The 15,392-nt window shown below is 38.3% G+C and overlaps 1 long non-coding RNA gene across 1 annotated transcript; it reads right to left on the minus strand.

Annotated features, from left to right (window-relative positions):
- Nucleotides 1–490: 490 nt before the first annotated feature.
- Nucleotides 491–7,098, minus strand: LOC143028538 (uncharacterized). The gene is made up of 2 exons (XR_012966740.1): nucleotides 1,920–7,098; nucleotides 491–1,793 (listed from the first exon to the last, which is right to left on the minus strand). It is a non-coding gene; the product is annotated as an uncharacterized LOC143028538 (long non-coding RNA).
- Nucleotides 7,099–15,392: the final 8,294 nt, after the last annotated feature.

Raw genomic sequence — 15,392 nt, forward strand, 5'->3', positions numbered from 1 at the left:
AAATAAACAGAAATACAAAGTGGATGGTAATCATAAGATTCATAATTAGAAACAATCTGTATCCAAAATGTACCTTATACAATACACACTAAAATCTAGTGATGTCACGTGAAGGCACAAATTTAGAGATTCCCACATCAAATTCTATCATCCTTAATTATGACAAGACACTTTACCCTGAAATTACGTTACCAAAAATAACGAAGCTTAACTCGCAATACTGGCTCAAATACCGGAGAAAAATGTCCTGTATATGAGGTATAATGTAATGACATGCTACACAATTTTGGCAACTCAAACAGCAGATGGTAGTTTCCGTACCAAGGCAATTCCCAATACAATACACAATCAATCATATGCATATAACCACAAAGGTAAAGTTAGTATTGTCAACCCATGTCAATGGCGTTCGGTTAAGCAGGACTTTAGAAAGGTGCAATTACTACCGAGACGAGGAGATTGATATATACATATACAGTGTATATATATATATATATATATATATATATATATATATATATATATATATATATATATATATATATATATATATATATATTGTGCTACGGTATTACATGACAATATCACCATGTTTATCAAGGATGGGAGAGGTTGAGTGGATGAATTGTAGTGTCGATTTACGTTTCTATATATAAGTATATCATGATTAGATTTTATTGATTTAGTAGAAACCCGAGAAGTGATAGTGGTAAGTACCACTTCCCCTGATAACAACGGAGATATTGACGTTTAACCTAGAACATACATACATATACCAAGGCTTTTTCCCCCTTACAAGAACATACCTTAAAATTATCAAGACATGGAAAAGTCACTCTCCTTTCGCGCCACTGCACTACAATGTCCAACTTTGAAATGAAAAATGTAGCCATTGGCAATAAATACAGCCTTTATTACCGCTACAAGGTAGTCTGGGAAATACGTGACACAGACATGCATCTGCAGTCCACTGATTAAGATATAATTATTGCCAATTTACGCTTAAATAATAAACAAGCCTCACAATTATTTTTTTCGGGGGTTTTAAGATCTCATGCGGCTTTTTGTAAGTACTATTTTTAAATTTACAAATGTCAACCTATAAAACTTATTATTACAACAAGAGGCCTCCAAACATACGTTTGAACTTGATATTGTTTGCATCTGGCATTCGTCACGCATGCAGCTCAAAAGAAAAATATATCAACTTAAATATACAAAAATAGGCAAACATCTTCAACTTGTTCATATTGTTTATTCATTGATATTATATAATTTTTCTTTTTCTTTTTGCCCTAAGATGAACAGCTAATTTCACGATTAAAAAAAACAGGCTTCGACATTTAGCAGGTTACTTATGCTCATCTATAAAGCTTGCTAATCCATGACAAGCTACTCGTTTCAAAATTTCTTTGAACGAAATCACAATATATTCTACATGATACCCGAATGAACTCTAAAGCTGCACTAGTTGTTAATTATAATAAGTGCACAAACAAGTAATTTTATGTAGATTTGCAGACAACCATTGATATTTATAATTTGGGCCATATGTTGAAGAATCTTATCATTTTCACCGGTACTGTACACTGCACTGCCTATTCATACTACGGTTGTGAGAATGTGAATTTTGTTTACGAGAATGGGTAGCCAAAACCCTATGGTGCATCGAAATGCCATATATATGCGCAATTAACTTTTGGGTTGGCATGGGAACTGTTCCCCACTTTGCTTGTCTCCCATCCGTGAAGGAAATTGCTGCTGCGTCCTGGATTCAAACTCGTATACTCTACCTAAGTGACAAGACTAGTCTGTCAGTCGTGCACACATGATACTATGATCACATACACAGGCCCTATGATCATAACTTCACTCATGAAATTGCTGCTGCGTCCTGGATTCAAACTCGTATACTCTACCTAAGTCTAGTCTGTCAGTCGTGCACACATGATCACATACACAGGCCCTATGATCATAACTTCACTCATGAATACTATAAAGTAAATACTCACAAGCATACGAGTCTCATCCAGGAAAGTACTGTATTAGCTACTGCTCACAGCATATGATCCAAGATCATGTAAGATTACACACTGACACACACAAATTATAGCTTGCCCCACGTTTCACTGTTGAAACCTGCAGACCCACATGTCAACAACATTTCTTGGGCCCACTCAAAGATCTCTCTGGGAAGAACTTTTATTTATTTATTTATTTATTTATTTTTATTATTATTTATTTCTTTATTTTTTTTTTATAGTGTGGGTGTCAGTTTCTATATAACTGGCTAGCAGATGGGGAGCAATTACCACTTGTGAGGTCTCATTTGAAAAAGTAGAGGAAAATTAGTCAAAACTGATTAAGATATTTTGGGCCTGGTCCAAGAACTAGGAGCCAGCCCCCTCAGGGTTACACTTCCAAATAGGTGAGATTCTTGATGGGTTTTGAAGACAGGCAGGAGGGAGATGATTCTCTGATGTTTGTCATGCAGTACTACCATGTGCACATACCCATTTTTGGTTCCAAGTTGAACTCAAATAATATAGCATACAGTGCTCTATAGTTTGTTTTGAACTAGATATTCTGATGTAGGTCATTGTTTTGCAGATTTATTTGTACATTTATGTTTGTATGTACATTTTTGTCCAATTGTTTTTTTTTTCCTTTGGTGAGGTAACCTCCACAATCTCCAGTACCTATAATGATAATAATTGTTGCCTCATTTTTCACCGAAAGGAAAACTGCAGCACAGTGGCTGGCAACAGTTTTTGGCCCATCCTATATCTTTCCAGGAAAGAACACTGGACTGTTGTTTATTTTGTAGTTATACGAGACTATTTGTCACTGGCAAAAAATTGTATGAGAAGGAGAGCAGCCAGTGCTATTCAACTTATCAAATCTGAAAAGGTAGAGGAAATACAGTCAAAGGTGGTAAGAGACCCTAGATCTGGTCCAGAGACTGAGTGTTAGCTCCTCAGGGTTGCACTTCCAAATGGAGGTGAGGCTGTTTACAGATTTTCAGGATGGGTGGTAAGGAGATAATTCTCTCTGACATTCACCTTGCAGGATCACCACTACCAGGTACCTATCATTGGTCCCATTCCATTGCTTATGAGATAGTAATAGCACCTCTTATGGATGAAGGGAGGGCAGAACCAATATCCTTGCCACACTGATGATTCTTTTAGGGATCAGGTGTTGGCATTCAATTTGGACACACATTTGTCTATACAGTAATTTGTCTTGAATACTTTTGGAGCTTAATCCATTATTTTACCCCTCTCACTATATCTTCTTACACACTTGAACACTGTGTCATTTATACCAATGTACATACACAGTATATTTTTTCATCTGGCAAATTTTCCCATCAAGGGGGGTCACCACCCCAACCAACACCAATAGATTCAGTCAGTCCTTAAAACTAAAGACAGAAAAATGATAAGGCTACTTTCCATTACAATGACATGTAATTTGAAATACATACAAAAAAGGGCTTGCATCTCTGGGTCATGTTCAACAAATCTTCATTATATGTTCTATAGGAGGGTTTTCAGATGCTGTTTCTTAAACCATTCTATTTAGTCACTGTAACTTACATTTCTTGATACTAAACAACGATGCCACACATGGCCCAGCCAAGCATTACTTGCAAGTCCCATACAGAACTCTAGCTTATTTTGATACTGTGTACATATCAGCTTGAGTAGTTGCTTGAACAAAGTATAGTTAGTCCATTCAATACTAAAGAATACTGCATGGGTTTTGTTGTAGCAAATGTCACAACAGTCTCAAGTAGTTAAATCAAAGAACCTAGTCTGAACAGGGCCTTCTGTGTCTGTTGCTTTAGTGTGAGAACATAAAAGACAGGGCATGTAATCTTACACTAACCTGCATTCACTCTCTTTAAACATCTAAAAAAAAAAAAAAAATTATAATAATTGAGTGACCTATGAGCTAACCTGGTTGCTGTGACTTGAGACTGTGGGCCTCCTGTAAGGGATCTGGGGCACTGGACTGTTTGAACATGACTTTGATTGATTCTTACCTAGTTCAGGCTGGTCAAGCCCCTCAGCTGTTTAATGAAATCATAGGGTCTTTACTATAACAAAATCTCTATAGTCCACTATGGTACTGAAGGAACTAGGTAAAATGAACCAGAAAGAATTGCAGTACTTAAATCACAAACTTCAGGAGCAAATGTTGTAGCTTTCCTTGTTGCATAAACTAGTAGTTTTGAATAAGTGTCGGATCTGTGAAGGCTTTACGTAGATGATGTGCTTATTTAGCAGGAGTCACTTAAAGTTGCTCACTTAAAACTTAGCCATGGTCAAAGCTTTACAATATTGTAAGTCTGTTCATCTGAGATTGAACACAATTGGTACTCCTTAAATTTTTCTATGACTGAATTGTATTACAAATTTCATGTGACCTAACCCACAATGTGCCTGCCTTTTGGCTCACTTGCTTGGCTTGGTTCCATAATTTAGCAAGGGCTTGCGCTTCTGCCTTGCACTACTACATAAACATCACCAAATTAGATCCATTGTCTCCTGCTCAAGGAAGAAACTAAAATGTAATTACATCAGCCTTTGACTCTCCTTCATTCTTCATATTTTACAAGCCTTCTTTCCTCTCCTTCACTTGTGTAGTGTTCTCCATTTCCATGATGGAAATGATCATTTCATCTGTACTAACATCTTAAGACATTGTGTCTGACTTCTATGTGTCTATATCATTCCAAGTAAGGATAGAAAATATAATCTTCAGTAGAGTATTTTTGAAAGAATAGAGTAACTCAAATAGCTGATAAACTTTTGGATTGATCAACTGTGGTACACACAAGGTTGATTTCCTGTGCCTGTATTGGCCTTGTTCTGGCCCGTTCATATGGGCAGTAATTTGAATGAGCAATGTATGGTTTCCCATTTATATTACCCAAGTAGGTTTATACAATTTGACCCAGGTATAGTACATTAGAGCTATAGCACTTTAACTTATGGGAATAATTTTTTTCCTTTAATCTGATAATTATTTTCAAATCTTGAACTGCATTAATGAATATTATAATCATATCAGGTACAACTGTGTGAAAACAAGTCTTAGGACAAGTATCATTGGTAATTTGTTTTAGTTAACTTGCATCTCTAAGACATTATGTATTTTAGCATAAATTCTCGAAAAAAAATCACTCAAGAAACCTGGTATCTCAGTATTCAACGACTCAGTATCGACAATACAATGCCTTCAACAGCACACAGTTAAACTGTTATGTGATTTATTGGTATAGTTTTGCAGTAAATCCCTTTTTTTCACGGCACTATTCAGTATTTATGTTATACTTTGGACATATCACAAATGGCACAGCAGTCATGCTACAGCTGTAGACTGATTCTGTTTTTGCTGAGATACTTAGAATTAGCTCAGTACGTCAGCTTTGTTTTTATCAAGACTCACCCTAGGCATGCTGTATTCATAAGCTGCTGACTAGAGATGACAAATTAATTTAACTGTATTTAATGACTTTGCATTAGAAACTGAACAGTATTGTTTAATTTTTGAGTGCTGCAAAAATATTTGTTGCAATCTAGTGACAAAATCACCTTTAGGGATAAGCCAACTATCAACCCTAGTGTCACTCCAATACAGATTAAAGCAAAAGAACACAGCATATTACGAGTCTACAGAATATAATTTGTCCAGTTACAATGTACTTTGTTGTGGCAGCCTGATCACTGTTAAAAGGTGAGTGAGCATCCTGAGAAGGCAATTAACACCTCACAGTTGAAGCTGACAAACCAACACTCATACACTCACTGAAGGTCTTTCGTAGATGATATTTTTTCAGGTAAATAGTCTACAAAAAACTTATGCAAGTTCATGTCACCATTGTTAATGCAAGTCTGCTCTTTAGATGAATGACAGTATGTAACTTGGTAAGAAATGTGATCCTCCTAACTTACTTCTGAAGCCTAACTCTAAACATTTAATGAGGATATTGAATGGGATTTTTATCATACTGCTTTATATATAGTCCTGCAAATGTGAAGTGACCCTAAACAAAATGCTTTGCTCATTATTGTTCCTTCATAGCAAGATCTGGCATTTCAATTTATCATATATGTCAAACATTTTAGTAGCAACTTAATTTCAACCAAAGATTACAATAAAAACTAAATTATTCTTAATTAAAGTTGCTTCACTTTTGGAGAGCATTGTACAAGTGAATGAAATGAGTTTTTGGTCTGGCAGTTTCATGTGTGTCCTTCCTCTTGGCTTGTGCTCAGTTCCAGAACCATCTCATTTTGTGTGGTCCTTGTGGTTCTGTGAAGCCCCTGAAAGGACCTAGCTATGCTAGCCCTGGGGTAAGGATGGGTCTGCCAAGTTAGGCAACTATTTTTGTAACATTAGTGGATTATCAAAGTCATATATTTTTATAGTATTGATAATTTAGCTAATGCTGCAATTCATTTTGGTGCAGAAGGAATACAGTAAAGGCAATGTGATAGATGTTTTAAAAGAAAAAAGAATTACTTTCATAATTACATATTGTTAAAATTAATTATTAGACATGATCACTTACTTGTGTCATTATCTAGAGAACAGAAAGATTTGCAGTCGATACTGCTACCTTTAAATTTATGACTGTGTGATAAGTGTGTTTGTACATGTGTGTGAGTATGTACACGAGTGCATACATGTACATGTGGGTCTTTGTGGTGCTGTGGCAAATATGATTAGATCATTTGTAGACTTGTGTGATGTACTAAGTGCAGCCAGCACAGCTAGAAAGCTTGCAAGCATAAGACTGACTTCATTTACATGTTTCAGTAATTTCTAGATGGACATTAATATTTGTAAAAGAATAATTAAAAAGTCCTTTTGCATGCTGAAGGTCACTGTATTCATCATAATAAAATGACCAAGTCTTTAATGCTTTCTGTCTGAAATGGCTCCACCATGTAGTAATGTGCAGCTAACCCTGAAGCTCTGCACATGACCTGTGTTGTGCAACTGTCCCTTTACTCCTTCAAACAGAACAGATATGTTGTGATCAGCTGCAAGGCCTCTAGACCTGTGGAAATAAAAGGTCTTCATGCATTTTATTTTATTTTCCTTTCTTAGTGAGTGCTTAGTAAATTACTGGAAAATTCACAGGGATATTAAAAAGAACTCCTACCACATAACATAAAGCCAACAAATACACTCTTTGGACTATGCCATAGTGAAAGAACTCAAGATGTAGAATAGAACTGTGGGTGGAAAAATGAGAACACTAATGTAAAAAATAAAAATAAAATGAAATAGTAGTTGACAGTTAAATGTAAATATATACATACACACATTAAGGGAATAACAGGAGAGACTTTTGAATTACTAATGAACATGAAAGTGAAATTTCATTACATAGATGGGGGCATGATCAAGGTAACTGAGTCTGATTCACCCAAGACTAGAATAAGCAGCAGTGGTGTGGTCACACCACAAGAAATATATAGATAGAATACAGTGGGTGGCAACAAAAATTATCCCAGGACAGTTTAACAAGACACGAGGGAAAAAAAATTACTTCCCACTTTAGGGTTTTATATGTATATGTATACTGTATATATATATATGCATGCATACATACATATACCAAAGGCTTTTTCCCACTTACAAGGGAGGTAGCCAAAAAGAAAAAGGCATAAAAACCATTTCCACCCATTCCATCCCTAAATACACTCCACTCCCCTCCACCCTCCCTCTTATCTTGGCACCTCCTGGATGACGGGTCATCCCTGCATCTTGTCCACTGCCCTGGGTCAGAGGCAGTGTCGCGAGACACAGCACATCCACAGCAAGGCCGCTTCATTAAGTCAAATGTTTCTCACACATACTACCTCACCACCCATTCCACCTCATGCATCACATCATCCATAACAACCATTTTCCATTCACCCCGTCTTCTTTCCTCTCCCGTCCTTCCTCAACAGACATTACCCTCTTCCCCAAAGCCCCTTTCACCCCATCCATCCATCTCATCCTAGGTCACCCCCTCATGTTCACTCCCTCCACATCTGCCTTCCATACCTCTTTTACTATTCTTTCTTCACTCATTCTTTCCATGTGTCCAAACCATCCCAATACTCTTTCATCCACCCTCTCTCCCAACTCCCTTACCACTCCTGTTCTCCTCCTCATCATCTCATTTCTCACTCTATCTAACCTAGTAACCCCCATCATACTTCTCAGACACCTCATCTCAAACACATTCAAACTCCTCTCTTCCTTTCTTATGTTCCATGTTTCTGCCCCATATAGTGCTGTTGGCACAATCACTCCTTTATACAATCTCCTCTTAGCCTCCATTCCCAAATGTCTATTCCCCATTACACTTTTTAATCCACCAAGGCATTTACTTGCTTCTCTCAGTCTACATTCTACCTCCACCCTTTCCTGCCACACCCAAGTATCTAAAACTATCCACTTCCTCCAGTCGCTCTCCCTTAATGCTCACTTCCAGTCTGTTGCCACTTTCACCCACATTTATCTTCAACTTTCTTTTTGCACACATTCTCCCAAACTCTGTCACCAACTTCCTCAATCCCTCCTCTGATCCTGCTACAAGCACAATGTCGTCCACAAACAACAGCTGGCTCACCTCCCACTTTTCTCCATTTTCTATAAACATCTCCAGTCCCTGACCCACCACCCTTGCATTTACCTCTCGCACCACCCCATTCATGTATAAGTTGAACAGCCAGGGCGACATAAAGCATCCCTGACAAAGTCCCACCTTTACCTCGAACCACTCACACTCTCCATTTCTAATCCTGACACGTGCTCCATTTCTAATCCTGACACATGCTCTAGTACTCTCGTAAAAACTCTTGACAGCTCCTAGAAGCTTTCCTCCTATTCCGTATATCTGCATAACCTCCCACAGTGCCTTCCTGTCTACCCTGTCATAACCTTTTTCCAGATCCATAAAAGCCCAAAAAATATCCTTACCTTTTCCTATAGCTTTCTCACATATCTGTCTTACCTAAAAAATCTGATCTACACAACCTCTATCCGTCCTAAATCCACACTGTTCCTCGCCAATTACTCTCTCTGTTTCTCTCCTAATCCTCTCAATCTAGATCCTCCCATAAGCCTTCCCAACTACACTTAACAAGCTAATCCCTCTGAAACTACTACACTCACACTTGTTCCCTTTTCCCTTATAAAGTGGAACTAAACAGGCATTCCTCCTGTTCTCTAGCACCCTACCCTCTCTCCAGCAAACATTAAATAACCTCACCAGCCAATCCACCATCACTGTACCTCCTTTTTCTAGACATTCTGCATGGCATCTATCCAGACCAGGTGCCTTACCTGCTCTCATCATCTTAACAACTGCCTTCACTTCATTCTTATTTCTCCTCCATTTTCTTCACTCATCACGGTCGTTTTCTTAGCAATTCCCACTGCAACTATCTTTCCCTCCCTATCCTCCTTCACATTCAGCAACTCCCTAAAATACTCTTCCCCTTACTGCCTTCTCTTCCATTATCATCTCTCCATCTGCACCTTTAACTTTTTCTTCTCTACTTGATTCGCCTCCTCTTCCTCTCTTAATTTTTTTCCAAAACCTCTTTTTATTACTTTCAAAATTTTGTCACATTCGTATCCCATTTCACATCTGCTCTCCTCTTTGCCACCTTTACCTTATGTTTTACTTCTCTTTTCTTTGTACCTCTCATATGACTCCCTCGTCCTATTTTGTAACCAATCTGTGAAAGCTTGCTTCTTCTCTTCTATAACCTTCTTTGTTTCCTCATGCCACCATTCACCACCTTTCCATTTCCTCCTGTCCTTCTTGTTCCACACACCATCTTTGCACAATTTGTGATTCCTTGAACCATCCCCATTCCTAGCTCTACTCTATCTTTCATTCCCTCCCACTCCTCCCTCAGCTTTTTCTTATACTCCTTCTCCTTTTCATTTAAAGAGTTCACTCTAAGCACCTCCCTACCTTTTGTCCTTTTCCTCTTTCTCCATCTATCCTCCACTCTCAACTTACCTTCCACCAAAAAATTATCTGATATTCCCCCACCCTCTCCCCTTAGCACATGTACATCCTTAACTCTTCCTATCAACGACTACATAGTCCATTAATGCTCTATCTACCACCTTTCTATCCACCACCCTCTCCCATGTGTACTTATGCTTGAATTTCTTCCGAAACAATGTATTTGCTATCATCAATTCTCTTTCTAGACACATCTCCACCATCAACTCTCCACTACGATTCTTTCCTGGAACTCCACATTTCCCAACCACTCCGTCAATTGATTAATTTCCTACCCTAGCATTAAGGTCTCCCAATACAACTACATTGATGTTCCTCCCTAATCCCTCTATGCACTCATTGAAATCTATCCAAAAAGCCTCCCTTTCTTCTACACTCTTCTCACTACCAGGCCCATATGCACTTACAAAAACCTACATCTCCTTTCCTAGTTTCACCTTCATCACTTACAAAATCCCACATCTCCTTTCCCAGTTTCACCTTCATTGATGACAGGTCATCCCTCTATCCCACCCACTGCCCTGTGTCAGAAGAAATGCAACAATACATAGCACATCTACAGCAAGGATGAGGATGCTTCACTTAATTGGCAACCCCCATCTCCATCCCCTTATGCAGAAAAAGAGATGGGAAGAAATCCCTTTGAACTGTGTCAATACATACAGTCACTATCCGAGTTATGACCACCCGTACTTATGACCACATCTAGTAGATGCCTGTTGTGTGTTTACTGTATATGTCTGGCAGCACAGCGCGTAAGATAGTTGTGGCAGCCTGGCATCGCATACAACAGTTATGGCAGAGATGGAAATGTTGCTATACACATAGTTGGAAGATAATAGGCAAAGAAATACAAAAGTGATGTTGCAAGCAGTGCAAAGTAATGCTACAAGTTAATTTCGCATGTTGAGAGAATGTGCAGGTGAAGAATACGCTTCACATGAATTCATAGTGAGTGCTGGGTGGTTTCGTCGCTTTCGAGAGTATTACCAGGTTCACCACGTGTTGTTGAAAGGTGAGGCTGCTAGCAGTAATGCGCCTGCAGCTATGGCATTTGTGGAAGAGTTTGATCAATTAATTAAGGATGAAGGATATTTACGTACTTACGACCACGTCTAGCAGATGCCTATTATGAGTTTACTAATAAAAATACTCTATAATAAGTATTTTCTCACCTACCATATCGTATTAACTAAGCAACTGAAAACAATGCTGTATACAATTGTAGGAGAGAAGCCAAACGCAGAGTATGGGATCCAATGTATTTAACGTTTTGCCCAGAAGGGCTTCTTCAGCTTGTATATAATAGTATTCAATAGAAAAAGTTACTTAAAAATGCAACAGATTGTTATCATGTATCCTACATTATAACCCTCGTGTCGGCCATTTTGAATGGGATCTGAATTACGGCCAATCTGACTTACAACATACATATATTGACACAGTTCAAAGGGATTTCTTCCCATCTCTTCTGCATAAGGGGATGGAGAGTGGGGGTTGCCAATTAAGTGAAGCATCCTTGCTGTAGATGTGCTGTGTCTTGTTGCATTTCTTCTGACCCAGGGCAGTGGGTGGGATAGAGGGATGACCTGTCATCCATAAAGAGCTATGATGAGAGTGGGATGGGTGGAATGGGTAGTTGGTGGAATGGGTACTTGCCTTTTGACTTAGCTACCTCCCTTGTAAGGGAAAAGCCCTTGGTGCATATATATATATTCTGTTGAAAATGACAGCAAATTCATTAGAAATCAATTTCTTATGAATTTGCTGCTGTTTTCAACAGAATATCCTTGTAAGAGAATCTCCTGCCAAGCTTCATAAATATATATATATATATATATATACATACATAGACACTGAATGGTTCCCAGTGATCAATTAATATCTTTTTTTCAATGACTGCGAAGGCATGGAATTAAGAGTGATTTGTGGTTGAAAAAAGATATACAGACGCTCCTCTACTTACGTTCATTCGTTTTACTTTTTTTCGATTTTACGTTTGAACTGACTGTAAAAAAAATGTTTTGATTTAATTTTTTAGTTTAGCGCGCTCTCCGTAGTACAAGACGTTCAAACAATACTTATGCATGACGCTGCATCCATTGTTTACATGGCACAAACGACAGACTGAACGTGCCTTACCTCCTCCTCCACCATCTCACTTTATGTTGCTTGAATTTAATTTATTTGAAATTAGTGTTATTATTTTAATGTTATGTTTATAATTAATGATTTAGGGGTGTTTTATAAGATACGGTAATAGAATTTATGTTTGTATAGTACAGTATAAACGGTCATACATTACTGGAACGTACAGTAACAACTTATGTTCATTTTCACGTTACGTTCGGCTGTTCGGAATGTAACTAAAACGTCTGTATATTTTTGTTGAAGTCAACTGCGCTGATAGATTTGACTATCTTCAAATGAAGGTTCTTCAGTTTATAAAAGGATTCCTTTTCTTCATGGTTCAGATTATGAACAAAATCATCCATAGTATTAAGAAAAAGAAACATGTTGATGTGTGCCAACAATTGTTATTCTTGAAAATGTAACAGTGCGAAACTGTTGAACAAATACGCCGAAAACTTAAGTTTTTTCGCCTCACCAGGAGGCTTCTTCAGGGTGAAGAGACTTCATGTTGAATCAAGGAGGTCTACTATCCGTGGAGTCGTGGAGAAGGATGAAGCAAGCATCTGGGTGTAGGCCTTATTTAGGAGGTCTAAGGCTCAGGTGGGTCGGCCTAGACGGAGTGCCGAACGCTGATTGGTCACTGGATTCTTCTTCTGATCCCAGCCTGAGCGAGCATAGTACACAGCTCTGGCGGAATGCTGGCTGCTGATTGGCCAGGTGGTGTCGCTCGTGATCCTGGGCGAAGGGAATAAGCTCATCCCTACATATAATCTCTTTGCACCCATTCCCAAATGCCTATTTTTCATTACACTTTTTAGTTCTCAAAGGCATTTACTCGCTTCTCTCAATCTACAATAAGTAAAATATGCATACAAAAAGGACTCTTCCTCTTTATTTATCGCCTCTCTCATTTAGCTCCTCAGGTCATCCTTGTTCCTCATCACACTGTTCAGATTAAATGCAATATAGTGAAACAGTATTTCCATATCAGGACCCTATAGCCAAGGCTGGTTTGCCCCTACTGTTTCATTATAAGGCAACTCCCCCCCCCCCAAAAAAAAAAGACTAGAACATCCTCTTGAGCCATAGTTTCATCATCATTTACAACTACTCTTTTTTCACTCCCGAACTGTAAGAAATGTATACTGTTCACCCAATATTTCATGGTCTAAACATGTGTGTGTGTTTGTGGATTGATGTATATATATATATATATATATATATTATATACACAGTGGGTGGCCAAGTCCAGAGTCAAAGTTTACATCCATTGCATATCAAAACCTATTCATTGCACCTCCCATCTTAGTACTTTGTGGAGCCCTGCCGCACTGACTGAATCAAAGGCAATACAGATTCTGTTCATATGCAAACATATGTCCCAAATTTGGCCAAAGTATACACACGAGTTGTATACCATTGTATAAGAAAGCAAGAGTAAGAATGATGCATGAACAATAATTTCTTGAAAAGAGAAACAGAGGTCTTTAAAATGGAAGGTTGACAGCATATGTACCTTGTAGCTGTCCTGTTCCCCACCATTCTGATGGGAGCAAAAGCAATGTAATGAGGTACAGCACTTCCACAGCAGGCCATGACAGGCATAGTTGCCTTACCCTTTATAAATAACTGAAATATAAACAATAGCTTCTCTTGCTATTTGGTGGATCTACGAGGTCACCAGTTAGCCACTACTGTTTACAGCTGAAGTTTTACTTCAGGATCAATGAATACAACATGCTAAGAAGTAAGATTCAGAAAATGACATATTTCTGCACATGCAGTAAAATATTGAAATATAGACAAGATTGTGCTTATTGAAATAATTTAAAAAACAAGTCCTTTGCAATAAAGAGAACAGAATTGATGAAGTTAACATTTCCAGATAGTGTGAAGGTAGCGACAGTAATGATGACAGATATAGTTCACTAGAACGTATTTGTGTACATTTAAGTTAAAACTGTGACAACTAATGACCATAATATTTAGGCCTTTCTTTTATACATGCACCCCTTATAAGGGGTCTTAGTAGATATACACCCATTCAAAACACATTTGCTGTCCTTTCAGTTAGATCCTTGTGGATTAAAGGCCATCCTTGGAGTAATACAGCACCTCCATAGAGGGACCAACAGTTGAAACTAGTTTTCCCCCACTGCTTCTTTACATGGTGATCCCTCATCCATTCAAGAAATTACAGAGCAGACAAGAAATCCCTTTGGGCTTCATCAATTTCTCATCCATTCACAATCACTTCAAATTCTGTCTGCTCTGTGCCATAGGCGCATTTTCCCCCCCAATACAAGTTTTTCTGTGGTCATTTCCAGATACCTATAAATCAAGGCACTTTTCATTCCTCTCCATATATTTACTTGCTTCCCTTTTGTAGTTCACCTCCACTAGTCCCTGCCATATGTGACCCTTATACTTAAAGCTCTCCACTTCCAACCTCACACCCTTTAAACTCGTTTCCAACCCACTACCACCAACACTCCTCATACATCTCACCTTAATTTTGCTCACATTTATTAAGAGCTTCCTCTTCTCATACATATACCAAGGCTTTTTCCCCCTTACAAGGGAGGTAGCCAAAAAGGAAAAAGGCATAAAATCATTCCCACCCATTCCATCCCTTCTCACCCCCTCTAAATTCCACTATCAAGTGCTTTGGTCTATTCTTTGACTAAGCTACAAGCACAACCAAGATCATGTTTGCAGCAGTCCTGGTATATGGCAGTTGGCAGATGCAGGGATGACCTGTAATCCACGAGGAGCTGAACGCCATGTTTACTTCTCTAACAACATACATGTTGAAGAACTACAGTGACATACATCTCCAGTGCAGTGCCACCTTCACCTCAAACTAAGACTACCAAAGACCCTTTTTAACTAAGGTAGCCAGCCAAGCCATGTACCCACCCATTTGTTTCCCTTTTATCTTAGTCTAATTATTCAAATCTCTCCCCTTATTCAAGCCTTCACACTAACATTCAGTGTGCCACGATCATTATTCCTACTTTATTCCATTACTTTACCTTTACCAGCATTCACTCGTAACTTTCTTCTCTTGCATAATAATCCAAACTAAAGTTAGACTCCTTCAGTCTCCTCAAAATAAGTCACGCATGCAGTATTATCCACCAATTATAATACCGATTCGCCTCCCACATCCTTACATTATCACCTAATTCCAGTTCAC

The sequence above is a fragment of the Oratosquilla oratoria genome, chromosome 1, assembly GCF_046742065.1.
Source record: "Oratosquilla oratoria isolate Oo_2021 chromosome 1, ASM4674206v1, whole genome shotgun sequence".
Classification (NCBI taxonomy): Eukaryota; Metazoa; Arthropoda; class Malacostraca; order Stomatopoda; family Squillidae; genus Oratosquilla; species Oratosquilla oratoria.